Raw genomic sequence first — 26,496 nt, 5'->3', positions numbered from 1 at the left:
CCTTTCTGCTGGGGGGGGGTGACACTAGGCTGCTAACCACTGTGAGTTGGGGGCAGGGCTCACCATGTGGGCAGTATCTAGAAGGCCACCCTGCTCAGTAAGAAGAGCTAGATCTATATGAACAGAAAGAGAGAAACCAGAGGAAGAACTCCCTGTGGTCTCTGCTCATCACTCTTGGGGCCAGGGGCTACTTTGAGTGGACTAAGAATAGGTGATTATGGGCAGGTACCACTGTTGTCAAGCCACCATTCAGCGTTTCTCCCTTTCTTCAGTGGTGCAGTTAGGCTCCACTGTAACCTCTGGTGTCCTCACACCAGATGTCTTTAAACAAATCACATATATATTTGTTAATGGTCAGAGCCCACACAGCCACAAGCAGTCAAGATGTGAGTGAAGAAAGCTTCTAGCAGTCTGTCACCTGTCCTGATACTGGCTCTCCATTTTCTGATGCAAAGTTAACTCCAGGAGAACATGATTTCATCTGTGTGATGAACTGGTCTGGCACCAGATGGCTTACCATGGCGAAGCCCACATCTGCCTTTTTGAGAGCTGGCCCATCATTGGTACCATCCCCAGTCACAGCCACCACCTGCCTCTGCTCACCAGTTGTGCTGTCAATAATGCCTGGAACACAGAATGGGTTAGGGTAGGGTTGAAGGTATCTGCCAATGTTTGGTATGGCCTGCTTCTATGCTCCTTGTCACTTATGGGGTCAAGTTCTCAGGCTTTAATGGGGTAACTTCATCCCCCTACTTCCACCAAGGTCTTTGCTCAGTAACATAGGCTGGCAAGATATGGTAGAAGGGAAGGTCCCACACTGTGTGAACTGAATGATTGTCTCCCCTGTCCCAGCCTTGGTTTCCCCATTTGTTCCAATGAAGGGCTGCTTCTATGAGCCATTATTAGTTTCATGTTTTCTAGTCATAGTCTTTAGAATCTTCCACCTTAGAATCTAAGAGCAGGTGACAACATTCAGGGATGCCAGAGACAATCACATGTTGAAGAGGGTGAACACATTTGGTTACCTTTGACCAGCGTGTGTTTGTCAGTGGGAGATGACCGGGCGAGCACTCGCAGCTTGGGCCACACCTTGTCCAGCCGCTCCTGTTCTATCTGGAGAAAATAATGGAGGCCCTCAGCATCTAGGCTGCAGACAGGCACTGTGGCTGGTAGTGATGGGAGAGGGGATGGGAGAAGCAGCAGCCCGGGACAGATGCAGGGAGCTACCTCGCCTTTCTCGTTTCGAATCCTTCTGTTGAATTCTTTCCCCTCCAGGCACAGGAAGCCTTCACCTGGGTGGATGATGCCACACTTAGCTGCAATAGCCCGGGCAGTGTTGATGTTGTCTCCAGTCACCATACGGACTGTGATGCCAGCACGTTGGCATTTGCGAATGGCTTCAGGAACCTGGGAGATATAAGAATGGGTGGGGCTGGCAAGACAAGCCCATATTTTGTGTCTGGTACAGATTTGCAGAATTCCCAACTTCCAACAAAATATGGAAGTATATAGTAAAGCCTATTATTCAAGGGCAGGGTCTGTGGAGTGTGGTCTGAAGCAGTTCAGAGGATGGCCTGCAGTGGGCAGGCACCCACCCCCAGCCCCCCAGCCCACTGTCCCTGACATCTCCTTCACTGTGGCTGCTCACAGGATGAGCAGTGACTTAGACCCAGCTATGCTGAACTCCTCCCACTCTTGTCTAGTTTGTTTTGGTTTTTCAGCATAGAACTCAACCATTTTCCTCAGGAATTAATCTTTGTCTCAGCTGTAGCTTTTATATAAAGTACTCACTAGAGGGAGTGGGATATTACTTGGGATTACAACGCCTGCATTTCTTTTTCAAATAACATAGTAGGTTCTAGAACTAAGGAAGGAGAAAGAGAACCCAAGCACAAAGCACAAAACAGGACAAGAGGGTGGGAAGCCATGAGACCAGCCTGGGCCTTGTAGCATGGTAACAGTAGTGGGCAGATGGGAAGGACAGTTTCCAAACACACGGTATGTGTGGCCCTTCAGGCCCTGGGGCTGCAGACCAGGCCGGATGGAATAGCATAAACACTGAGGAGAAAGGCCAGCTCAGGGTTTGAAGAGTTGGATGAGGAGAGGTCTAGGTCTTTGACTTCCTTGGTGGGTACCCCGTGAATAGTGGTGGGCTGTCTGCTGAACCCGAGGGGAAAGAATGTAGGAGATCTCTAGATTTGGCCTAATCGCCTGAACTAGTAAGCCTAGAGGAGGCAGGGTGGGCAAGAGGAACAGAGAAGTTTGGGGATAGTCAGGATCAGGAAAGAAGTAGACTGTGGCAAACAAGAACAGTGTCCCTATTGAAGGCTTTGATAGTGATCTGATAATCAAAGCCAGAACTGTTAAGTGACAGGGAAGGACAGACATACCTCTGATAGAGTGGTAGCTTACTCACTGTCTCTGTCTCTCTGCCTCTGTCTCTGTCTCTCTCTGTCTCTGTCTCTCTCTCTCTCTGTGTGTGTGTGTGTGTGTGTGTGTGTGTGTGTGTGTGTGTGTGTGATGTGTCTTCTTATTTATGCTTAGTCTTAAGAACACATTCTGTTCTCTTAGGGTCTTAAGGTGCTCCATAAGACCTTGAGTACAGAGAACTTCCTCTCAAGTAGGGGTGTAAGGCGCTCTGTAGCTTCATTTCCCAAACTGGCTGGAAGCCGCCTTCTCTGCTGCTTCCAGGTGACCATGTTGAATCTGGAATCTGGGAACTTTGAACAGAGTTGCCCCAGGGTCCAGGTGCAGCCACCACTCCAAGGCCCACCCACATACTCAGTCTCCAAGCTCTCAGCCTCCCAGCCAGGTGGCAGGGACACTACCCCAGAAGATACCCTACCTTGTTCTCTCCTCGTCTGCTCTGACCAGTTTCCTGGTTTCTCCTCAAGGCCCCTTTAGCATAATCAGGGAGCTGATGTCTGTAGAAGTTCCTGGGTCTAGTATTCATCTGTGGGACTTCTCTAGACACAGCTCTCTTCCCCCCTCTGGTGGCCATCCTGTGTTCTCCAATGCCCAGAGAGTTTGGCTAAGACTCGTCGCAAATCCCTTGTGCTTGCCCCAGAGCCAGGACCTGATGTCTGGTCTCCCAGTAACATTATTGCTGAACTCCCTCTTAGCCACTTTTTTTGTGGGGTGGGGAATTAGAGACAGAGATTCTTCTCTGTGTAACAGTCTTAGCTGTCCTGGAACTAGCTCTTGTAGACCCAGGCTGGTCTCAAACTCATTGAGATCCGCTTGCTTCTGCCTCCCGAGTGCTGAGATTAAAGGCGTGCGCCGCCACTGCCACCCAGCACTCCTTCTCAGCCATTTTAAGTCACAGAGGAGCTATCCTTGTTCCCTGGATCCCTCAGTTATCACCTAAACTGAGATACATTCTTCTTGTCCTGAGCTTCAACCCTGGACCACCCCTGCCCCGTGGTATCCTCTGAGGCTAGGTCCTGGTTATATCTTTCTTAACACTTGTCTGTGTTTCATATATCCTGAGGTGAAAACTTGCAAAAATATTATTGTATAGCTGGCCCTGGGGCTCACTTTGCTGCCAGCCCAGCCTAGGTCTCTTGTGCTGACTCTAGTTCTCACACCATTCCCAACGAATACAAGGATATACAGTTGACAGTGACCCGTGGCCATTCTTTAGATGTGGGGAGTATTTGTTTTAGAACCTTTGCTTTGTGACCTTGTATGCAAAGTTTCTCCTTCCTTGTCCTACCCAAAGCTCCAGAGCAGTTCCCACAGATACATGCTTTCAGGCTAATGGGCAGAATCGAGGTAGTCTAACATGAGGCGGATACCAGCAGACAGGGCTGGGAAGATAGAGGGCCCTTTCACAATCTTTTCTTCAGGATCCACTCACAAGAATCCCCCATCTTCAAAGACCAAGAAATACAAACATCACATAAAATGTGTTTGGGTCAAAGGCTTCAGTGACCTCCCAATGTCAAGACCATCAATAGGCAGACAACCTGTTTCATTCTATGCTTGCTTCACCCATATGACCCTTGAGAACCATCCCCTCCCCTACATCTGGCCTCTATCACTGGAAGCTACTCTCAGTGACTTCACATGCACAGGAAGATGTTTCTAGGATGTCTTTCCAGTCAGAACGTATGCTCTAAGCTCTCCATTCCCACAGTTACATGCCTAGTTGACATCTCCATGGATGTGCCCTTAATCTCATTCAGACACAATTAAGCCTTTGACTGACAATTGCTCACCATGTCCCCAAACCAATATCCACCCAATTCAGCTGTTTCCAGTTCTTCAGTTCCCCTCATCTGGGCCTTCAATCACTTGGTCCTACAGACACTCAGGAGAAGTGGAGTGTGAGCCTTGTCCAGAGGCCAGGCAGGCCCACGGAGCTCCCATAGGTCAAGGACAAGAGGCCTTGGCAAGGGCATCAAAAGCACTGAGGAAGGTCCCATGGGCCTGAAGGACTCCAAGTCTCTGTTTTCCAGGCTGCTCTATCTATAAATAGGGTGGGAAGAGGTGTGACATCTTGCAAAGTCAGAAGAAAGTGACTCCCACCACGCATGTTTGTGTCCCAAGCCTATAGTGTGGAAGTCCAGGGTGGAAAAAGCCACCCTGTCACCTATAGGAAAACCTTGAACCTTGGGAATATTTATTAGAGCAGTTCCCAGAAAAGGGGCAGCTACCTCAGGTCGCACAGGATCCTCGATGCCCACGACAGCTATGCAGGTAAGCTCACCCACCACCTCATTCTCATTGTCCCAGTCAGGCTCCTGGATTGCAGAGAAGTCCCTGTAGGCAATGCAGATGGTGCGGAGGCCATCACAAGCCATAGGCTCAATGATCTTCTTCACCATGTCATCCCGGTCCCGAGGACGGAATCCTCGGAGTTCACCATTGCTGTTTAAGATGTTGGTACACCTGGCAGGGGAGGGGTGGTAGGGTGAGGTGGGAATGGGGAGTGAACAAGAGGAAATAGTGCTAGTCATACTGGATTATGATGGGACTTTAACCAGTGATATTCTAAAGAACAGAGGATGCAGATGTGCACAAACAGGGGGAAGGTAATGTGACCACAGGTAAGAAATAGGAGTGATGCCTTCTAAGCATCAAAATTAGGGAGAGGCAAGCAAAGATCCTCCCTTCCCACTCTCAGAGAGAACATAGCTGGCCCACACCTCAACTTTTGATTTCTGGCCACTAGAAATGTGAAGTAATAAATTTATGTTGGTGTGTGTGTGTAAATCAAAAGTCAAAACTAGGGTATTGTTCCTCAGTCACTGTCCACCTGTTGTTATTTGTTTTGTGTTAGAGACAGGCTCGTTGACTGACCTACACTTGCCGAGTGGGGTAGGCTAACTGGTCAGAGAGCCCTAAGGATCAACCATCTCTGCTCTGCCCTCCCAGGGTTGGAATTATAAGGATTACCACACCCAGCTTTTTACATGGCTTCTGAGGATCACACTCAGGTCCTTGTGCTTTTGAGGCAAGAACTTTACCAATTCATTTATCTCATCAGTCTAAGACTTTGTTATCTTAAGCCATCATAGGGCCATTTGTTACAGCAACCTATGAACACTCACACCCTGGTTGGCTAAGATAGCCAGGTGAGGGGTGGAAGCCTGAAGCTTATGATAGCTCCCTACAGACTCTATAGGACAAGGGTGTGGAATGTAGGTGGAACCCAAAAGTAATGGACAGTCCTCTGAGAGAGTGGAGCCACAACATGTGGCAGTAGCTGCCTCAGCCCCAGTTCTGACAGTCTGGGAGCTTCAAAGGGGACAGGTCTAGGGAAGGCAGCTACAGCAAAGTTATGTTTAAACTTAATGGAGCCTTATTTGGAAGGTGCCATGAGACTGGCAAAGCTGGTTATCAAGGTTGGGGGGGGGTGACAGAGAGAAACTAACAAAAGCCACCATAGACTGACATCTTCATAGGGTCATGGATTCATTCATGTAATTCTCAACACTCCCAGGAGGTTCGTATTTCCAGAATCCCCATATTATATGAGGAAGCTGAGCTGGCAGGACAGAGTAGTAACTTCTTTATGTCCCAGTCAGCAAAGGGCAGAGTGGCTGGTGGGCAGCCTCAGTACCCATCAAAGGAGCAGCACAGAAAGAGAACCAGGGCCTTCAAATGTAGCATTTCATCTTACCCCAGTAGGGAGTGCTTCAGGTGAAAGGTGGCCTTCACTATGGGCTGCAAAGGCTGACTGGGCTGTTTGGGGACAGTATTCTGAGTAAGGCAACCAAGTAGAGATGTATTTATTTGGTGGTCAGATCTGCTGAGAGCACGGGGCAGACTGAACAGACTGAGCCTGGGGGCAGAGAACCCTGGTGTCCTATTGGAGATTCTGTATTCAAGGCCTTGAGAGTAGATGACAAAAGCCCTGTGCTTGAGGCAGAGGGATTCAGGAAAAGAGAAAGGCCAAGAGCAAGGGGAAGTATGCAGGATGAGAAGGAGTAGGAGAAGCAGAGATGCTTCCTTCTTCTTCATTGAGATACAAGTCACAAACCATACAATTCACCCATTTAATGTATACAACTCAACAATTTTTAGTATATCTTCAGACACACACAAACATAACCACAGTCAGCTTTTGAATATTTTTATCATCTCTGAAAGAAACCCCACTACAGATATAGTAGCACATGCCTGTTTTTCCTGAACTCGAGAAGCTAAGGCAGAAAGACCGCAAGTTCCAAGCTAGCCTGGGCTATAGAGTGGAGACTCTGTCTCAGAAAACAAACCAAATGGGACAGGTGAGATGGCCTAAAGGGTCAAGGTGCTTGATTTCTGCCTGATGACCTGAGTTCAATCTTGGGGACCCACATGGTAGAGGGAGAGAACAGTCTCCTATAGGTTGTCTTGTGACTTCCACTTGTGTGTACATATGCATGTGTGTGACACACATGAAGTCACACAAACAATAAATAATATAGTAGGCACAAGAGAGATGGCTCAGCAGTTAAGAACACTGGCTACTCTTACAGAGGATAGGGGTTTGATTCCCAGCACCTACTTAATTACCTGTAACTCCAGTTCTGGGGGGTCTGATTCCCCTTCTGGTTTCCACAGGCACTGCATGCATGTGGCGCACAGCCATACATATAGGAAAAACCTCACATATATTGAAAAAAATAGGGGCTGGAAAGGTGGCTCAGTTGTTAAGAGTAGTAGCTGTTTGTTCAGAGGACCCTGGATTGATTTCCAGCACTCACATGGTAGCTCATAACTATTGTAACCCCAGTTCCAGAGGATCCAATGCCCCCACTGGTCTCCATGGGCATAAAACATGCTTGGTACATAGGCATACATGTAGGCAAACCATCCATACACATAAATCATCAATAATTTAAAAATAAATAAATGGAATAAAAACTAAAGATAATGAAGTAAGCCAAAAGCAACCCACATAAACATCAACAGCAAAAACAGACAAATTGCATTTCATCATGATTTGAAAATATCTGTGCATCTACAGACACTGTAAGGAGAGTAAAAAGAGCAAATTATATGTTTGATGAGGATTTAGCAGTCAGTATATAGCAAGGATTTTTAAAAACACAAAAGAGAGACAACTCTCTAGTGTATGCTTCCAAATGTTCCTAACTCTTATTACAAGTCAATCCTAAGTTTTCCTTCACAGGATCTGGCATGGTGACAGCAATGATTCTAGTTCTAGGTACCAGTTTTCTAAATATCCCTCGGTACAGTCAAGGTGACAATCAGTGAATTACCAAGCATATGCCAAGAAATAAAACAGCTGGGTCACATGGTAGTGCTATGTTTAACTTCCTGAGAAACCATATAAAATATAAAAATACTTTCCAAAATGATACTATTAGTATGTGGTGTGTGTGTGTGTGTGTGTAGTATATGCACATGTGTCTGTGGGTGTGTGCATGTGTGAGACGAAGGTCACCTTGGATGTCTTCTTCAATAATTACTCTCCACCTTATTTCTTTGGATAGGGTTGGTTTTTCACTGAACCTGGAGCTCATCTACTTGGCTAGAATGGCTGGCCAATGAAATCCAGTTATCTGTGTGTCTCTCTCCCTACCACCATTGCCCCTTCTCTTCTCTCCAAGGACCAAGTTACATACCCACCTTTTTTCTTCGTGTTTTTTGTTTGTTTGTTTGTTTGTTTGTTTGTTTTGGAGACAGGGTTTCTCTGTGTAACAGCCTTACATGTCCTGACACTCTCTCTGTAGACCAGGCTGGCTTTGGAACTCACAGAGATCCACCTGCCTCTGCCTCCTAAGTGCTGGGAGTAAAGGTGTGTGCCACCACCTGGCTGGAATACTGATCTTTTTGCTTGGTGTGGCAAGCTCTTTAAACAACTGAGTTACCTCCCCCGGCATGGTAATAATACTATTTTATGTTGCCACCAGCAACATAGAAATATTCTAATATCTCCTCATCCTTACTAGTATTTAAGAACTGTAAATTGTAAGCAGAGTTTAACAGGTAGCTCTGTTGGGAACTCAGAGGACTAGAATGCTGATAGGGATGCAAACAGTAAAGCCTGTGCTTGCAAGCTTGCAGATGAGAACGAGGATTGATAACTGGACTGGAAACCATTTGTATTATGCTATGGAAAAGATCTTGTCTACACTTTCGTCCATGCCCTCACACTCAGCGTGAGGTTAAATGTAAAGGAGGGTAGATTAATTAATCTGGCAGATGAAATTTCAAGCATCCCAGCATTCAGTCTGTGGTTGTTTTTTTTTAAGCCTAATTTAATGTAATCAGAGTAAGAAGGAAGAGAGGCCTGGTGAGATGGTTCATCAGGTAAAGGCATTTGCCTTCAGGCATGATGACTTCCTTTGATCTCCAGGACCCACATTGTCTTCTGGTCTCCACATATTGCGTGTGTGCATAAACACACACACACACACAAATGTAATTTTAAACGTTTTTTTTTAATAATTTTTTTATTAAGAAAAGAAGAAAAAAAACATAAACAAAAAACATGTTTCCACCTCCTCCCAGCCTCCCATTTCCCTCCCCCTCCTCCCACCCTTCTCCCCCTCCTCCCACCCTTCTACCCCTCCCCCCACTCCTCTCCCCCTCCCTCTCCAGTCCACAGAGCAGTCCAGGTTCCCTGCCCTGTGGTAAGTCCTAGGTCCTCCCCCCTCCGTCCATATCTAGGAAGGTGAACATCCAAACTGGCTAGGCTTCCACAAAGCCAGCACATTAAGTAGGATCAAAACCCCGTGCCATTGTCCTTGGCGTCTCATCAGCCCTCATTGTTCGCCATGTTCAGAGAGTCCGGTTTTATCCCATGCTTTTTCGGTCACAGTCCAGCTGGCCTTGGTGAGCTCCCAGTAGATCAGCTCCACTGTCTCAGTGGGTGGGTGCACGCCTCGTGGTCCCGACTTCTTTGCTCATGTTCTCCCTCCTTCTGCTCCTCATTGGGACCTTGGGAGCTCAGTCCAGTGCTCCAGTGTGGGTCTCTGTCTCTGTCTCCATCCATCACCAGATGAAGGTTCTATGATGATATGCAAGATATTCGTCAGTATTGCTCTAGGATAGGGTCATTTCAGGTTCCCAATCCTCAGCTACCCAAGGAACTAACTGGGAACCTCATGTTGGGCACTTGGGAGCCCCTCTAGGGTCAAATCTCTTGCTCACCCTAAAGTGGTTCCCTTAACTAAGAATTGTGGTTCCGTGCTCCCCTATCCACCTTTCCTTTATCCCAATTCTCCTGATTCCCCAAGTCCCCCCTCCTTCCCTTCTACCTTTTCTCTCCCCATCTCCCCTTACCCCCATCCCACCCCACCCCCAAGATCCTAATTTTCTCCCCGGCAATTGGGTCTACTTCCCTTAGCCAAGAGGATAACTATATGTTTTTCCTTGGGTTCACCTTCTTACTTAGCTTCTTTAGGTTCACCTATTGTAGACTCCGTGGCCCTAATTTATGGCTAGAAACCAATTATGAGCGAGTACATCCCATGTTCATCTTTTTGGGTCTGGGACACCTCACTCAGGATAGTGTTTTCTATTTCCATCCATTTGCCTGCAAAATTCGAGAAGTCATTGTTTTTTACCGCAGCGTAGTACTCTAGCGTGTATATATTCCATACTTTCTTCATCCATTCTTCCATTGAAGGGCATCTAGGTTGTTTCCAGGTTCTGGCTATTACAAATAATACTGCTATGAACATAGTTGAACAAATGCTTTTGTCATATGATAGAGCATCAGAGAAGATGTGCTATAATGTTCAAGGCAAGAGGGCATTGCTGAAGTGGTAGTGCTACCTCAAAAGGGCAACCATTACCCTGATACTATAGGAACGATATCTGGACAGAATCTCAGAAATGAGCAAGGCCATAGCCACCACAGTTCAGGGATGCATAAATACTAATTGCTTTTAAAGACTTTCTAGGCAGAGTCTTTTGAGGGGACAGCTCTAGGATGTCCTGCTTGTCCTACTCATTCACCCAGGAAGAAACCCAGAAGTCACTGCAGCCGAGGTTCAAGTGGGTCCAGATGTAGCTCAAACTAGTGGAAGGCCTTGGCATCTCCCATGTGGTGATTCTGCAGAGGTTCAGAATGCAAGAGTTGCAGAGTTGTGGATGTTTTCACCTAGATTTTAAAGGAAAGTCTGGGGAGCCAGGAGATAGATGTGTGGTTGTGTCAGGATCCCTCTAGGCAGTGCACACAGCTGTGAGTGTGAGGCTGAAGCTACCGGAGATTCTCACACTATGTAACTCCTGCTGAAGAAAACTGTAGGAAATAGGAAATCCAGGGGGGGGGGGGAGAGAGAGAGAGAGAGAGAGAGAGAGAGAACCAGAACCAGAGAGGTAGGGCTGCCTAAGGCCTTTGTAGGTCTTATCACATCACCACATGGCTCAGATGCTATTGGACATGGAGTCACAAGTTTTTCATTTTCTGTTTTGCTTTGGTTCAATCTGCACTCACTATGCTTCCTTCCATTCCTGACTTTTGGAATGGGAATATTGACTCTGTGCCATTGTATGTTAAAATAATTGTTGTTTGAATTTTTAGGGACTCAATACTAAGTGCGAATGAGACTTTGAACTTAGACTTTTGGAACAGTTAAGACATGGAGGAATCTTAGGAGTGGACAGTTTGAGGGGCAGGGATGATCAAATGGTTGATCTCCACTTTCATGCTGTTGGGAGGTGGTACAACCTTTAACATGGGGGCATTTTAGGAAAACTTTAGGTCATTGGGGGATCTTCATTACTCTTGAAGAGATTTGTAGTACTATGGTCTCTTCCTCTTCCTTGTTCTTTTCCTAGCCTTTTGCTTCACCATATACTCCTTGCCATGGGCGTTCATCCTGTCACAGCTCCATAGGCAGTGGGGACAACTGACCATGGACTGAACTTTTAAAATTATAATTCTAAATAAATCTTCTGTGAGTTGATTTCTCTCCTTTTTTGGTGGTGGTTGGAGGAGAGGGCCTCCCTATGTTGCTCATGTTGGCCTCAAACTCCTAGATTCAAGATATCTTCCTGACTCATCATCTGATGCAGCTAGAACAAGTATTCTGACACAGTGCATACCCCAAAGGGTTGACAATGTGTGTGTGTGTTCAAACTAGTACCCGTGCTTGAATGACAAGAGCCCAAATGTAGAGAGAATCTGGGTGTCTGACAATAGACGAATGGCTGAACCAAATGTGGTGTCATCCATACAATGGAAGGTTGCTCAGCCTTCAAATGGGAGTGGAGTTCTGATAAAGGAACTTTGAGGACATTATGAACTATGATAGAAGCTAGACACAAAAGGTACAAAGTACAGAATTCCACTTTTATGAAGTCTCTGGGATAGGTGAAACCACAAGGACAGACCAGAAGTTTTCAGAGGTAGAGAGGGGGCAGGAAAATCTCCTTAGTGGGGCCTCGTGTTTCTTTTGGGGGTAATGGAGCTCTTTTGGAGTTCCATAGTGGTGATAATGATGTAGGATTCCCATCTGTATGCTGTGAATGTGTTTTATTGCCATTGGTTAATAAAAAAGCTGCCTTCAGCCAATGGCTTAACAGAGTAAAGCCAGGTGAGAAATTCAAACAGGGTTATAGAAAGTAGGTGGAGTCAAGGAGATGCCATGTAGTCACCGAAGGACACAGATGCCAGAACTTTACCAGTAGGCCTCAACCTTGTTGTAAAATATAAAATAGAAACAGGTTAATTTAAGATGTAAGAGATAGCTAGAAATATACTTAAGCTATTGGCCAAACAGTATTGCAATTAATATAGTCTCTCTGTGATTATTTCAGGTCTGGGTGTCTGGGAACAAATGAACAGCCTCCGCCTACAGGTGATGACTGCAAACATTAGGAGTATACTTAATGCTACTGAACTGTATACTTTAAAGTGGCTAACATGGTCAATATTGTGTTAGCTCTATTTATCATAAGAATAAAACAAGAAATTTTGTGCCCTTTTAGCTTTCAGCCACCCAGCCTCTGTCTCCTTCCTGTTACCCACTTACTTTTTGAGCAGGATCTCTGAGGCTCCCTTGCTGAAGAGGCGGAAGCCACCATCAGGCATGCGGATAACCGTGCTCATGGACTTGTGGACTGAGTTGAAGGTGTATACTTTGTAAAGCTTATCTTCTGGAATCTGCTCCCGTACAGGTTGAAGGTCTCGTTTCAGGTCCAGGACGAAGCCCAACAGAGCACACTCTGTTTTGTTGCCCACTTGGCATGGGAGAGCGCCTTCCTTCTCTGGAGGCTGTAGGAAAGGACAGTCAGCTTGGCATCAGGGCCCAGAGCACCCTCTGTTCCATCCCCAAAGCAAAGGTTCCCATTTGGCTTTGATCATCATGTAGCTAGGAGGCAGAGGCGTGGAACAGAGTAAGGCCCTTGTTGACTACACAGGCCATGACTTGACTGCAAAGTGGCCCTTTATAGGTAGGTTTTCCATCATTTAGCATGCTTTGAAAGGACTTCTAGAACAACCTATCTCACTCAATATCAAGAGCACTCTGTAATGCCAAGGACAGGAGGACAGGGACAAAGGCAACCAGCACCCTAAAGGTTCCTCTTGAAAGTCTGTAATTTTTCTTGTTTTGTTGAGATGGGGTCTGTCACTAACCTGGAGCCCCTGATATCTGCCTGTCTCTGCCTCCCCAGTGCTGGAAGTACAAGCAGACTTCTGCCTAGTTTTTTTTTAAATAGGTTCTGGTAAGTAAATTCAAGTCTTCATGCTTGTAAGGCAAGCAATTTAATGACTGGTATATCTCCTTAACCTTGTTTTTTTACATTTCTGTTGCAGAATATTCTTTTTGTACACTATAAAGATGTGTGACTCTGATTGATTTAATAAGAAAACTAAATGGCCAATAGTTAGGCAGGATTTCTAGGCAGAGAGGATACTGGGAAGAAGAAGGTAGAGATGCCAGGGATGCAGAACAAGCAGGATGTGCACTACAGAGAAGGGGTAATAAAGCCATTAGTCAGAAAGTAAATTAATAGAAATGGGTTAATTTAAGTTGTAAGAGATAGTTAGAAACAGGCTTAATCTATCAGCTGAGCTTTCATAATTAATAATGAATCTTCATGCCATTATTGAGGAGCCAATGGTCCTGATGAAAAAGTCCACCTGTTCTCCCCTGTTCTGTGTTTCTTTTTATAGTATGATGGGGCAAACCATTTTGGGCAAACTTCATGTACACTAGGCAAATTCTTTACCAATACCACTTAGTTACTTTCTCAGCACCCCAAGATTTATAAGTAAGCCCAGTGAGTCTCTTCAAGAAGCTCATGCACCAGTCCTGCCCCCTTCTCTCATCTGCCCTCCTAGCCTTGCTTACTAGTATTTTGGTGGTATAGGCACTGTTGATGGAGATGGCATGAACCAGAAGGTCAAGGATCTTGGGGGTCAGGGCGCTGGGAGCTGGAATCTCTTTGTAGTGGGTGTCTCCTAGGTAGGACTGGACCACGGTCATGCGGTTGGTGGTAAGTGTGCCTGTCTTGTCAGAACAGATGGCTGTGGCATTGCCCATGGTCTCACAGGCATCCAGGTGGTGTACCAGGTTGTTGTCCTTCATCATTTTCTGTAAAGAGCAAAGATGGAGTGTGTGTGGGGGGGTACTTAGTTGTTTACTTATAAGGATAAAGGCAATGCGAGTGATACTAACAGTCCATTTGGTGACCTTGGTCATCTCTGGGATGGGTGGCAATCAAACAGAGAGTAAGATGCAAGGGCTGTCATCAGATGGGGAACAGTGAGCTTCCAAGAAGCTACTCTCTGTATGAATGACTTGGACGCTTTCTGCCAGAGCTCCCTCGTCAATTGGCTCCTATATCTGTGCTCCTCCACACTCCCCTGGTTCTTCTTTACTCTCCAACTGCTTCTCAGTGGCCCAAAGCCTTTTCTGAGGCTCTGCCTCTCTGTCTCTGTCTCTACAAGCAGCACTAGTTCTTTTTTGTCTTGGATCCTCTGAATCTCCCTGTGAGGTCTCTCTCGACATCAGCTTCTTTTCTAGCTCCCTTCACTGTGTCCAAGGGATGGGTGGTCACAGTGGGACTGTCTGTTAGGATGTATTATCAAAGTTCATCTCAGCCAGTATCCTTTCTTCCTTTAGCATCCCTAGCCTTCTTTAGTCCCCACTACACCTAAGGTGCTTTGATGACATCCCACTCTAGTGTTGGGGTCTGTTGTGATGGAATTAGTTGTAAGTAGTAGTATTATTACCTTGACAGAGTAAGCCAAGGAGATAGTGACAGCAAGAGGCAGGCCCTCAGGGACAGCCACAACCAGCACAGTGACTCCGATAATGAAGAACTTCACAAAGTACTGCACATAGACAGGTGTGCACTCTGCCAGCCACACCCGGCCATCCACGACGAAGGTCTCAATCACAAATTAGAGGACCAGGATGATGACAGTGATGGCAGACATCACCAACCCTGTCCAGCCATGATGGAGAGGGGCCACAAGAGGTGAGAGGAGAGAAGGAAGAAAAGTTCAGGGCAAGGTAGCCATGGCTGGCCTGAGCCCAGTCAGGGCCGTTGTAAGGGCTTGATGGATTTGGGGTACCTTTTGGGATAAACAGCTTGAAGGATGACTCCATGGAATGAGAGGTCCTAGGGTAGCCTTTGCTCTAGTTCCCCAGGACAGTGTGGGGTAAAGAACAGAAAGCTAAGGGTATGAAAGGTACATCTGTGAGGTACTAGCCACCCTCATATTTTGGGGCTCTGGCCAGCAGGCTCTCGGTGAAGTTGGCTACCTGTTGACTATGATGTGGCCAGAAACCTTGAATCAGGGGATTTGCTAGGTAATACATGAGTGTGTGACTTAGGCCTTATTGGGGTGGAGGGTGCTAAGCCAGACCTTGGCAGTCATGGTTGGCTCTGGCCTGCACCTCTGGCCCACCAGTATATGACATTCTTCTGGAATACTATCCATTTCTCTGTACGCGAGCTTTCCTAGAGCCAGGACAATATACTGTCCTTTGCACTCACAGCATCTGGAAGTCATATTCCTTCCAGGAGCCCAGTGTCCCCCAGGCTCCTGGCATGCCATCTCTGGCTTGAACATACCTGCTTTCCCAATCTGCACAGCGAGTTTTGTGAGCTTTCCTTGCAGAACTGACTTCTCCTTCTTGGGTACGTTGGCTTTCTTCTTTTCTCGCTCCTCCATTTCCCCACCCTCAGCACTCTTCAGGGGCTGCATTTCCATGGCAACAGCCCCATCCTGCTTCTTAGCTGTACATAGAGGAAACCCTTGGCTGAAGTTAGGGCCTATCAAGGGTAAAGGGGCTATAGAGGGTTATCACAAGGAAAGACATGTCTCATCATATGGGATTCAATGGAGCACTTTTAACTTCAAGTTTTGCAAAGGGAATCTGTAGGCTTCTGTTGCATCCTAAGCCCAGGCCCTCCTGAGGTAGGCAGGCAGTTGCAGCATTGTCCTAGGTGGGACAGAGAGATGGTTCTTTTATGGGAAGGGTGGACAGACACTAGCATAAGGAACTTGTGACAGACAAGGTGGTCAGTCCAGTAATGTCCCAAAGCTCAATACCTGAAAGAAGTCCTGTGGTTGGTCCAAGGAATGTTCTGGAACCAAAATCTGACTCATTTGCCCACAGATATCCAAGCCACTTCTACTTTCCCCTCAAGATCACTAAGGGGCCCTAGTGTATGCTCCTTTTAGCCTAGACAACCCTGCCCAGCTCGCCTCCTCTGTGGGCAAACCTGTTCTGTTCCTCCTGATATTTCCCTACCTCCCTCTTAGATCACGTGGCTCCACTTCACCTTGATAGGCCCCTTAGTTTTTATTCTTGCTGCCTTTGTGGTGGTGACATGGATTCCTCATCTCTCTCTCTTTGTCAAGTTTTACACAGTCCTTGGGCTCGAAACTCTCCAGCTACATTGCCAAAAATAACCATGTCCACTCCACCTGCCTCCTCCACTCTTCCTAAGGAAGGGGCTGCCTGACCTAGCAGTTGTAGGGGTGTCCCCCATTTTGTTTTTGTTTTTGTCTTCTTCCTTCCTTCCCTCCTTTCTTCCTTCCTTCCTTCCTTTCTTTGCTCCTTCCCTTCCTTCCTTCCTTCCTTCCTTTCTTTATTTTAGTTTTTCTAGACAGAGTTTCTCTGTGTAGCAGTTCTGGCTGTCCTGGAACTAGCTCTGTAGAGCAGAAATCTGCCTGCCTCTGTCTCCCGAGTGTTGGGATTAAAGGTGTGCGCCACCACCACCCAGCTAAAGGTGACCATGGCTATCATAGCACAACTCTACACTTTTTTGTTTTATTTTTCTTTTTTTGAGACAAGGTTTCTCTGTAGCTTTGGAGCCTGTCTTGGAACTCACTTTGTAGACCAGGCTGGCTTTAAACTCACAGAGATCTACCTGTCTCAGCCTCTCAAGTGCTGGATTTTAGGTGTGCACTGCCACCACACGGCTTCAGTTTGTCTTCCTCTTATTCTGCATCCCTTCACCTCACCTGGCAGTTCGAGACTACTTACCATAGCTCTTTCCTCCTAGCAGCCTTCAGGACATGCCAGACCCTGCCTAGCTGGGTCACTCTAGCCTTGAGTCCCTACCTTCTGTTATCCCACCAAGCAAGGGCCAGAGCCAGATGCCTCCTAGTCCACAAAGCCCTAGCAATCTCGCTTATCTTCCAGGCTTTGGCTAACTCCTCTTACCTGGGAAACTCAGAGGACTGTCACCTAGGGATTTTGACAAGTTACCCTCTCTATGTCTTGGTTTCCTTATCTGGCCAAAGTGGTCTCAGGTGTCTATGGGGAATTCTCATACATGGACAAGTTCAAGCCATGCTGGTGGCCTTGGCACTGACCAGTCGTTTTCCAGGTGGCTCATCTAGGCTTCATGGAAGCAGTGTCTGGTAGAAACTGGAGCATCCTCCAAGAGTATCCCCTTCACTGCCAAGCCAGGATGGGACTTTGGGGCCCACTCACCTGTCTTTAGGTGCTGCTTCTTCCTTGGCAGTAGGTGGTCCCTCCCCATTCCCCCTTCTCTCCCTCCTCCCCACAAGCTCCTCAGCAGCCCTGAGCCATGCACGCACGTTACCTCTGGTTTGGCTACTGTCCATCGCCCCATCCTGCTGCTTGCCTACAATGGAAGAGGAATGACAGACACGGAGAGACTTGAGAACACCCATGTGGTCATGACATACACAGAAGCACAGGAGAGCAGGAAGAACTTGGGCACATATAGCAGTTTGCAGCTCCATGGGGTAGAGGAGGGAAAGGAAAGGCCTGATTGCTGCAAGCCATTACCTTACCTATGGATGGGCTTTCTTGATGATCTATTCTTTCTAGGAGCAATCTGTCAGTACCTCCCAGAACATGTTAACTGCATATACTCTGGGCTTCCTGGGCCAAGCTCCTACCCAGTGTTTCCCACTGGGCCTTGACCTCCGCTCCACAGTGAGTCTCTAAAGCCAGTCCTGGGCAGTTTCTGGGTCAGGTGAAGTAGCTGTTGACAGTTTCTGGAAGGCCCGCTGCCTTAAGGTATGTACTTCCCTTAGATATCTGATCTTTCAGACCCAACAGGAGGTAACTCCCAAGCCCTGAACCAACCCAACCCCTGTACTCTTCTCTGAGGCCACTACTAGATGTGTGTCCTTTAAAGGGACAGGGTTCTGTCTGTTTTAGGGCCCTGGTGGGCACATCCAAACTGTAGGTCCAGAGCCACTGTGAAAAGGAGGTCTAAGTGGTGTGAAAAGGAGGTCAGCACTAGGGAGAAGGTGCAAATACTAGACTCCAGGTGGCTCTGTCTGAAGCCTTAGGTTGGGTACAGCCCATAGTGCCAGTCACTCTTTCTGAGGGTTGCACAGCCCAGGTGGCAGTTTGATGTGGGAGTGTCATATACCAATCTGTTGATTTCATTGGTTAAGCAATAAAGAAACTGCTTGGCCCTCATAGGTTAAAACATAGGTGGGAGGAGCAAACAGAACAGAATGCTGGGAGGAAGAGGAAGTGAGCTCAGACTTGACAGCTCTGCTCTCTGGGGCACACGCGATGAAGCTCCGACCCAGGATGAACGTAGGCTAGAATCTTCCCGGTAAGTGCATCTAGTGGTGCTATGCAGATGATTAGAAATGGGCTAAATTAATATGTGAGAATTAGCCTAGAAGAGATTAGATAGAAATGGGCCAAGCAGTGTTTAAAAGAATACAGTGTCCGTGTAATTATTTCAGGGTATAAGCTAGCCAGGTGGCCGGGGTGCTGGGGATGCAGCCCCGCTGCTCGTATTACTACAGCAGTTAGAGGAGTTTATCTGGGAGCCACATCTTCACTGGTCCCCATTTAGGGAGGAATCTTCCAGCACAGGATCATTTTCTACCCAGTAGCTCATGTCACTGGGGAATCAAAAGACAGAGTATCGGGTAGCTTCTAGGCAATGGAACCACAATCTGGGGTCCCAAGAATGAGAGAGACATCTTCAACCATAAGCAGATCATATATTGGACCCTCTTTGCCCAGGGCCCCTGTGTGGGTTAGGGGTAGTTTAGAGGTGAAAGAGACTTCTTTTATTTGTGTGTGTGTGTGTGTGTGTGTGTGTGTGTGTGTGTTCATGCATGTGTGAGTGCATGCGTGGGCCTATGTCTCTTTTATTTGTGTGTGTGTCTGTGACAATGGAGGCCAGGAAAGGACATTTGGGGCCTCTGGAGCTGGAGTTGCAGGGGGTTGTGAACTTCCCAATACTGGTGCTAGGAAGCAAAGTGAACATGACTAGAAGAGGTAGCCTGGAGTAAAGCAGAGCACAGGAGGCGAGGGAGGGACTCAGGAAGAAAAGGGCATATAGGAGTCATGAGAAAAGATAGCAATAGAATGTAAGGGTGGCAGGTTGACAAGGAACAGCTTCAGAGCATGCCCAGTGGGTTGACAGAACCACAAGAGTAAGATGAGGGCACTGGCCAAGATAGATGCTATTCCTCAGAGCCCCTCAGGGTACTTCTCCAGGAAGCTGGCCCACTCCAGTTCCCTAAGTCTCACAGCCAAGCAGTGTTGGTGAAGTGCATGCAGCTTGTCTTGGAGGGTCTGGATGAAGAAGATCAAGTTCAATGAGGTGGGAGTGGCCTAGGCCCAAGCTGTGAAGACTATCTAAGAGATAGAACAGGAGGCTAGGAGCTTGGAAAGGAGCCACCAGGGACACCAGGAAAGTGCAGGTGATAGCAGCTCAAGGGAGAGACCATTGGCTTCAAGGGGAGGGAGTGGATTTCCTAAAGGGATTTATGTGGAAGGCGTGTCCTGTCAACCTAACAGAACCAAGAAGACACTAGGTAAGGTCATCATGCCTGGGGACTCAAACTAACCTATCATTTGTCTTTGTATTCCTGGAGCACACATTAAAGTTGTGGGATAACACTGGGAGGGGCTCAGTGGAGATTGGGGACTTGGTGCAGGTGGCAGAAGACCTGGCCTGTCAACATCAGGGAGGTGCCCATACAGGGAGGCACAGGACCAGGCTGCCAGGGAATAAGGATAATAGAAGCTTCTCAGTGATTGTAGCCCTGACAGTCATTTCTCCAGGCTCCCAGGGACAGGGGACCTCAAGAAGTAGCCTAAGGCCAGGACTATTAACTTGTCCTTCCTCATGCTGGTCTGTCCCTGTATAGACTGTGGCTCCAGGTCCTCTAAGACGGGCGGGCATGCATCTGGAAGTATCTGCTCCATAGTCACCTGGGGCTGTGGAAAAGAACCAAGGGCAGACTGCTCACCAGAGCTAGGGTGTGTGCCTGAGTCACAGAGGAGCAGGGTCTGACAAGGGGAAGCTCTGTAACTCCATGGTTTTGAGTGCCATGGCTGGAAGGGGTGGTATAGTAGCTTTCGGCCAGGGATCTCGGGGTCATAAGGAAGCTGGACTCTCCAAAATCTTCTGTTTCTATCCATTGCTATCCTCAGAGACAGGGCTACCACTTTCTAAAGAGCCTACCTTGCCCACCCCATCCGGCATCCCCTGGCCCTGGCTGTTATTTTGAGACCTATCCCTATCTGCTCAGAAGACTTCCACTTTAGATTTTGTGAGCACCCCCGAATCTTCCCTATGGAAGTTGAGTACTTTGAGGGTGAGCTTGAAGATCCCAGCAGTACCTTTCAAAGTTGAGATAAGAGGTTACATTTCTGTGAGCACACTTTACCCCAGGGACAGATGTACCAAAGCCATCATAGATTAGCCGTCTAAGGAAAGTTGCCCCCTACACAAGGATTATTGACCTGCTGACTCTTAGAAAAAATACCAGAAGGATCTTCAAGAAGAATTAGAAGAAGGTGGTGGCTTCCCACCCATCTCCCTGGAGCCAGGATTGGCCAGCAGGCAGATGAAGAAGCAAGGACATTAACATAAAAGGAAGCTGTCTCATCATCTCTGGACATTGGAATCATGGCTGCCTTACCTTTCTTGTCTTTCTTCTCCTCCTCCTCTCCACCAGCTCCAAGCAATGTAAAGATGATGCCTGTCTGGGAGTTCACGCCAACAGCTGTTACCACCATTCTTCCAGAACCTTCCATGACATGAGTGCCTGGCACAGAAACATAGAGGAACTAAGACAACCTGGTAGGACACGCTCAGCACCCATATGCTGGCTCTTAGGGTTTCCCTGAAGCAGGTACTTCTCTTGCAGAAGTCACTGCAGCTGTTGACCCCTTCATCTAGACTGCAGCCTGTTTATAGGCTTGCTGTAGTGGGAATGAGCCAAAGTACCACAGACTGGCGGGTCTTTGTCAGAAGCACAGTCTGAGCCATTACGGGGCCCACCAGGGGACCTCTGGTTTTTCTGTTCGGTTTCATATTACATTTCCCATTAAGATAAAAGTGTGCTGAATTTGAACCTTCTAGAAAAGGAACAAAACATACATGGGGTCATCTTCAGAGTCTATATGTAGATGGAGCACACTATTGACCCCAGAAAGCCCTCCCCTTGGGATGTCCCATTCATGATATCAAAGGTCCTCTTGAACAGTGGAGTATCATTTCTTTGTCCTGTGGCTGGAGCCACACCACCAGGCCTCCAGTGACCTGCTCTGGCATGGCAGTGGGTAGCATTCTCAGAAGGGCTATTCAGGGAGTTCTTAGTTAAGGCAAGTCCACCAGGATGGCTTGCCTGGGGATGCTAGGGCCAGGTTTTCAAGCAACCTTACCTGGGCTGTCTGAGAAGGTAACCCTTACCTGAGAGCAGCATAGGGTCTTTGTCTGCTGACTTGCGCACATGGTCTGACTCGCCCGTCAGGGAGCTCTCATCGATCTTGAGGTCATTGCCTTGGATTAGCACACCGTCGGCAGGCAGAAGGTCTCCTATAAGCCAGCCCAGGCCAGAACTGAAGGCTATGGATCCATGGGTCCTCCCTACCCTTTCCTCTTCCTGCCTTTCCTAGGGGAGGTCCTATCATCTGGGAGAGGTCTGGGGGTCTCTCTTCTTTCTGCCTCCTCTTTTGTGTGTGTGTGTGTATGGGGGGGATCATCCACATCTAACCATGTTGTCCAGCTCTCAAATAACAGGGACAACACTTGTATCCTATAGTAGTAGAAGAATACCTCTCCAGAGGCTGAGGCCAGCTTGCTTCCTATGGGTACTGTTGTACCTCAAATTTCTTTTCTGCCCCTAATCACACCCCGCATGCTCCAATCCCAGGCCCCTGTAGGGGGAAACACACAGACTACTGGGGAGACAGTCTAAGCTGGGGAGGTTCCTTTGGCTCACCCTTCTCAGAAATGGCATTCAGGCTTTCTTGGCAGGGTAGAAGAAGATGGGTACACTTACCGTATTTGACCTGGGCAATGTCCCCCACCACCAGTGCTGCCACAGGGACCATTTCGGATGACAGTAAACTTCTGCTCTTGCTCAATACGGCTCTGAAGACCTCGGAACTGCTTTTCCTTACTCCAGTCATTAAAGGCCGTGACCAGCACCACACAGATGACAGAGAGTAGGATGGCAGCCCCTTCGATCCAGCCAGCCTCAGCCTCTCCCTCGTCCTCTGCCCCACCAGATACATTCCCACAGGCTGTGACCAAGGATGGAGGAGAACATGAAGGAGATGTAAAGTCATGGAAACCAAGCGCTGGGACCCCCCTTTCTAGCCCAGAGCCTCGCCCCTTACCTTCACTTTCCTCTCCAGGTGGTGCATAGAAGGAGAGGCCCAGGGAGACGATGGCAGCCACCTCCAGGATGATGAGAGTCACATCCTGCAGGGTTTCCCATACCAACTGCAGGAAGGTCTTGGGCTGCTTGGGAGGGATGAAGTTCTGCCCATAGATCTGCCTGCGTTTCTCTAAGTCATTGGTGTTGTCTGCCAGACCTACACAGTGTGCCGGGAAAATGACAGAAGCACAGAAGAAGATGGCACAGGCTAGCCCTTGGTACCATAAGCATCTCTGACTAAGCTGCTGCAGCAGCAGCAAGAGTGCCCCTTGTGGCTCTCTAGCTAAAGCCTGCCTCTCTGGAACTCCAGAGTGGATGCTTAGAGAATGCAGAGTGGTACAGGCCAAGTGCTACAAGCCTTTCTGCAGGCACAGGACTAAGCATAGGGGACCAAGCACAGCCCTCATAGTGAGTACCCAGCCTGAGGAAGAGATGGTAACCCAGGAAAAGGGGCTATGTATATCCTGATGCACTTATAAGACAGCAAGTCTAGGGAAGGAGGTCTTAGGCCTGTAGATGTCTCAATTGCTGAAACACTAGCCTACACTCTGCACCATTCATGTCTGCTGTCATTTCTGTGTCAAAGTTATCTTTGAGGGATGCTTGCAGGGAAGCGCTAACACCCAACAAAGGAAAGGACAGCAAGGACCCAGGAGGATGCTATGTGGCCAAGGGTAGCTGAGATAGGAGCAGAACAGAGCACCCAGGGGCTCCTTGGGTTGAGGGTGAGTAGAGAGGTGAATCAATATCTAAGTGGCTTCAGTGGATTTGTGGGGAGGTTACCAATGAAGGGGATCCAGGTAATATTAGCCCAGTTTCACCCAAGTGCCAAAGAATTGGCCAGGGCCCTCTCTAGAGGGATCGGACAAAGTTATCTGTCTCCTAACACTTAAACTCCATGTCTTCTTGAGAGTGCTGGTCACTAGGCCCCACACATGCTTGAAAGATGGGACTGTGTTTGAGACTCTGGCACCTTGAAAGTGAGGCAGCCTTTGGACCTTGGCCACCCTACCCTATGGCCTACCTTTTCCAAAGACATGCAGGGCTACCCAGCCTGATCTGCAAAGGGGGCAAGGCACAGGGGAACCAGGGACATGGATGTATCCAGGAGCATAGCTGTTGAGGAAGATAGAACAATGTCTTCTGGACATGGATGGAGGCCTACTTTCTAGAAGTTTCCCAGGGAAAGCTCAGAGAGAATGAGTGTGAGAGCAAGTTCTTAGTTCCAGAGATCTACATAAGGTCTTATGAAAGGGAGGCTTGGAAGTCCTTCAAGGTGGAAGTATGGGGCTTGCAGGAAGAAACGAAGGCAGAGGTTTATGGCTTCTCATAACTAGCTGTTGCTATGGGGAACTGATCCTCTAGGTCGTGCAGGGAGCCTGTTCTGCAGTGGGGGAGGAAGGACTCCATTTACCAGCTCCAGAGGCGGCTGGAGTTTGAAAGGACCAGCACCAGGAAAGGACAACAGAGTTCCACAGGGCCAAGATACCATGACACAGAGTTGAGGAGAGGATGACCCAAGGTCTGGTGCCCACAGTGCCCGGGAAATGCCCAGGCACGTGGCTCCCAAATACCCAACACCTTCTTGGAATTGGCGATGGGGATGGCCGAGACTAAGGGGACTGTCACTGACTCATACAGAGAACAGGAGAGGAAAGGAGAGGAAAGGGGAGGAAAGGGAAGCTCCTCTCAGGCCTAACATGAGACACTTCGATCACTGTAGGGTCCAAGGGCAGAGAAGTCCTTAACTCATGGCTCCAGGACCGTGGAGGTAACCTCCATGTAGATCTCAGACAAGTGAGAAATTGTCACAGCCTTACCCTTAGCTGGCAATCTTCTCTGCAGGCTGATCCAGCCCCTCCTTAGGTTCACCCAGGCCTCCAGTGCTACACCCCAAAGGGACCAGCTCTACACTGACACCTAGTGGTGGTAGGTTGAAGTTCCCACCAGAGTCATTGACATAGCTTCTACCACCTGCTGAAGGAGCTGAGTGGTGATCAAAAGAGCCATCTGGTCCATGGAGCATGCACAGCAGGCGGAGTTTAGGAAAGCAATAAGACTCAGCCCCAGATCGCTCATCAATAAGGAAGTGCTGACAATGGGCCTTCTCAGAGGAGCAGGGAGGAGCTTAAATGAAGGACTGACAAGAGCAAAAGTTGCAAGCAGCACAGCCTTGGCACGTCCATAGCATCCAGCCACAGTGTCCTTCCCACCCAGAAGGGCTGCAGCTGTCCCTGCCTTTCTCTCCCTGCCCTCATTGAGCCTGGGCTGGGCTGGCATCTCAGATTTCTACTAGGGCCAAAGACCTCTTTCTGAAGTCCCACAGCTTTCCTAGTAAGGTGTTAGGAAGAAAGGCTGGGCCTCCTCAGCTTTCTCCCTACCCCCACCCCAGCTTTCCCAGTAGGGTATCTGGGAGACCTCAGTCTTTTCCCCAGATTGAGCCTTTTTGCCTTCAACTGCAGGAGCTATGAAAGACTCAACATTACAAGGGATGCACCAGAACTCTAAGCTCTAGACACTTGGGGTCTACACTGCCCTTGGCCTGGAGCCCCCAGAGAGGGGAAGTGATCCATTTTAGCTTCTAGAAAGCCTGAGACCCATGGCACCATGTGACTCTGCTTCCTGATTGTCCTGCTTCACATGTCCAGACTGTTCCCAAAGCCAATGAGGCCCTTAGTCCCTTTCCCACAGAAATTCGCTCCTTCCCCTCCTCTGCCTTGTCCTTGGATTGCTCTTGCTATTGCAGCAATTCCCCTCCCCTCCTCTGCCCAAGACTAGCACTTGCCTTCAGATTGAGCCTTGGCCTTTCTGTAGGGTTGGGGGTCCCAACAGCTGTCACAACTGCCATGGTACCATTGCTTATGGGTGTGGTAGAGAAGGCAGCTCTGGTCCTTCTGGTTTCAAACATGTGCCCACCTAGCAGGCCCAAGACATGGGGAAAGAGGCTGGGCGGTTGGCATGGACACAGATGGGCTGTTTGCCCAGAGCAGAGGCCAGATGCCATCAGAATTGGATTAGGACCACACTGTGTCAGCTCTCAGCTCATCTGCCCCCCTTCTTCTTTTGACTGTCGGTGGAGAGCAGATAAGACAGGGGCAGGGTGCAGAGCCCCCTAACTAGCCTACCAGGAGGTTCCTGACCAGCAGGCAGACTCTTTTTCAGGATGGGTTCTAGAATCCTTCTGAATCTCTGCAGAGGTAATAACTGCCAAAGTCCCCTCCACCAACATGCCACATACCTACCTGGCCCGCTTTTCCTCTGTCAAACCCTTTCTGGGCCCCCAGAGGATTGGCATGGGGCTGGAAGTACAGTTAAGTCTGCCCCTTCCATTAAGAAGGCCTGCTGAGGAGCCTGCCTGCTCCAGGCTTGCTGCTTGCTGCGCTGAGGAAATGGGGGAGTGAGAATCACCTGCTCCTGGCCCCAGACAGCTGGGCCCTAGGAGCTAGGGGGAAGGGCTGGTCCCTGGGCTGCCATGGGGACATAGGGTCTCAGAGGCCTGTCAGGGACTGAGCCACCCACCTGGGCACCTGCTCCTCTACATGCCCACCACATTTATAGGCATCAGACAAGCCTTGGAGCTCTGTGGCAGAATCGGGCAGGTTCCCAGGGGCCTTGACATTTTAAATATTTAACAAGGCCTGACAGGCAGAGGGAAGAGCTGCCAGCCAAAGCCCATCTGCTTCCTTTGATCTGGGAGAGGCCAGAGCCCTTGTAGCTAAATGACCCTCTACCCCAGCCTTCTTAGAGGCCCCCAGTCCTCAGGGGGGTGGGTGGGCAAGGAGGAGGACGGAAAGAGAGCCTTTGGCATGAAGCCCAGCCATCTGTCCTGGCAGAACAGTGCTTCAGGCTGGAGTATGTGTGTGTGGTGGGCAGGCTGAATAGATTATTCATGGATGGAGCAGCTCTGCAACTCTACAGTTAAGGAAGATCCAGATGGC

General features: G+C 48.5%; 1 pseudogene; it reads right to left on the bottom strand.

Moving 5' to 3' along the window:
* Nucleotides 1–25,853, bottom strand: part of LOC121440393 — a 30,192-nt pseudogene extending 4,339 nt beyond the window's left edge.
* Between the last annotated feature and the right edge of the window lie 643 nt (nucleotides 25,854–26,496).

Source organism: Microtus oregoni, unplaced genomic scaffold (genome assembly GCF_018167655.1).
Source record: "Microtus oregoni isolate MIOR12 unplaced genomic scaffold, Mior012 000067F_012, whole genome shotgun sequence".
In the NCBI taxonomy this organism is placed as follows: Eukaryota; Metazoa; Chordata; class Mammalia; order Rodentia; family Cricetidae; genus Microtus; species Microtus oregoni.
The sequence above is the reverse complement of the archived record's forward strand: the minus strand, read 5'-3'. Positions and strand labels throughout refer to the sequence as shown.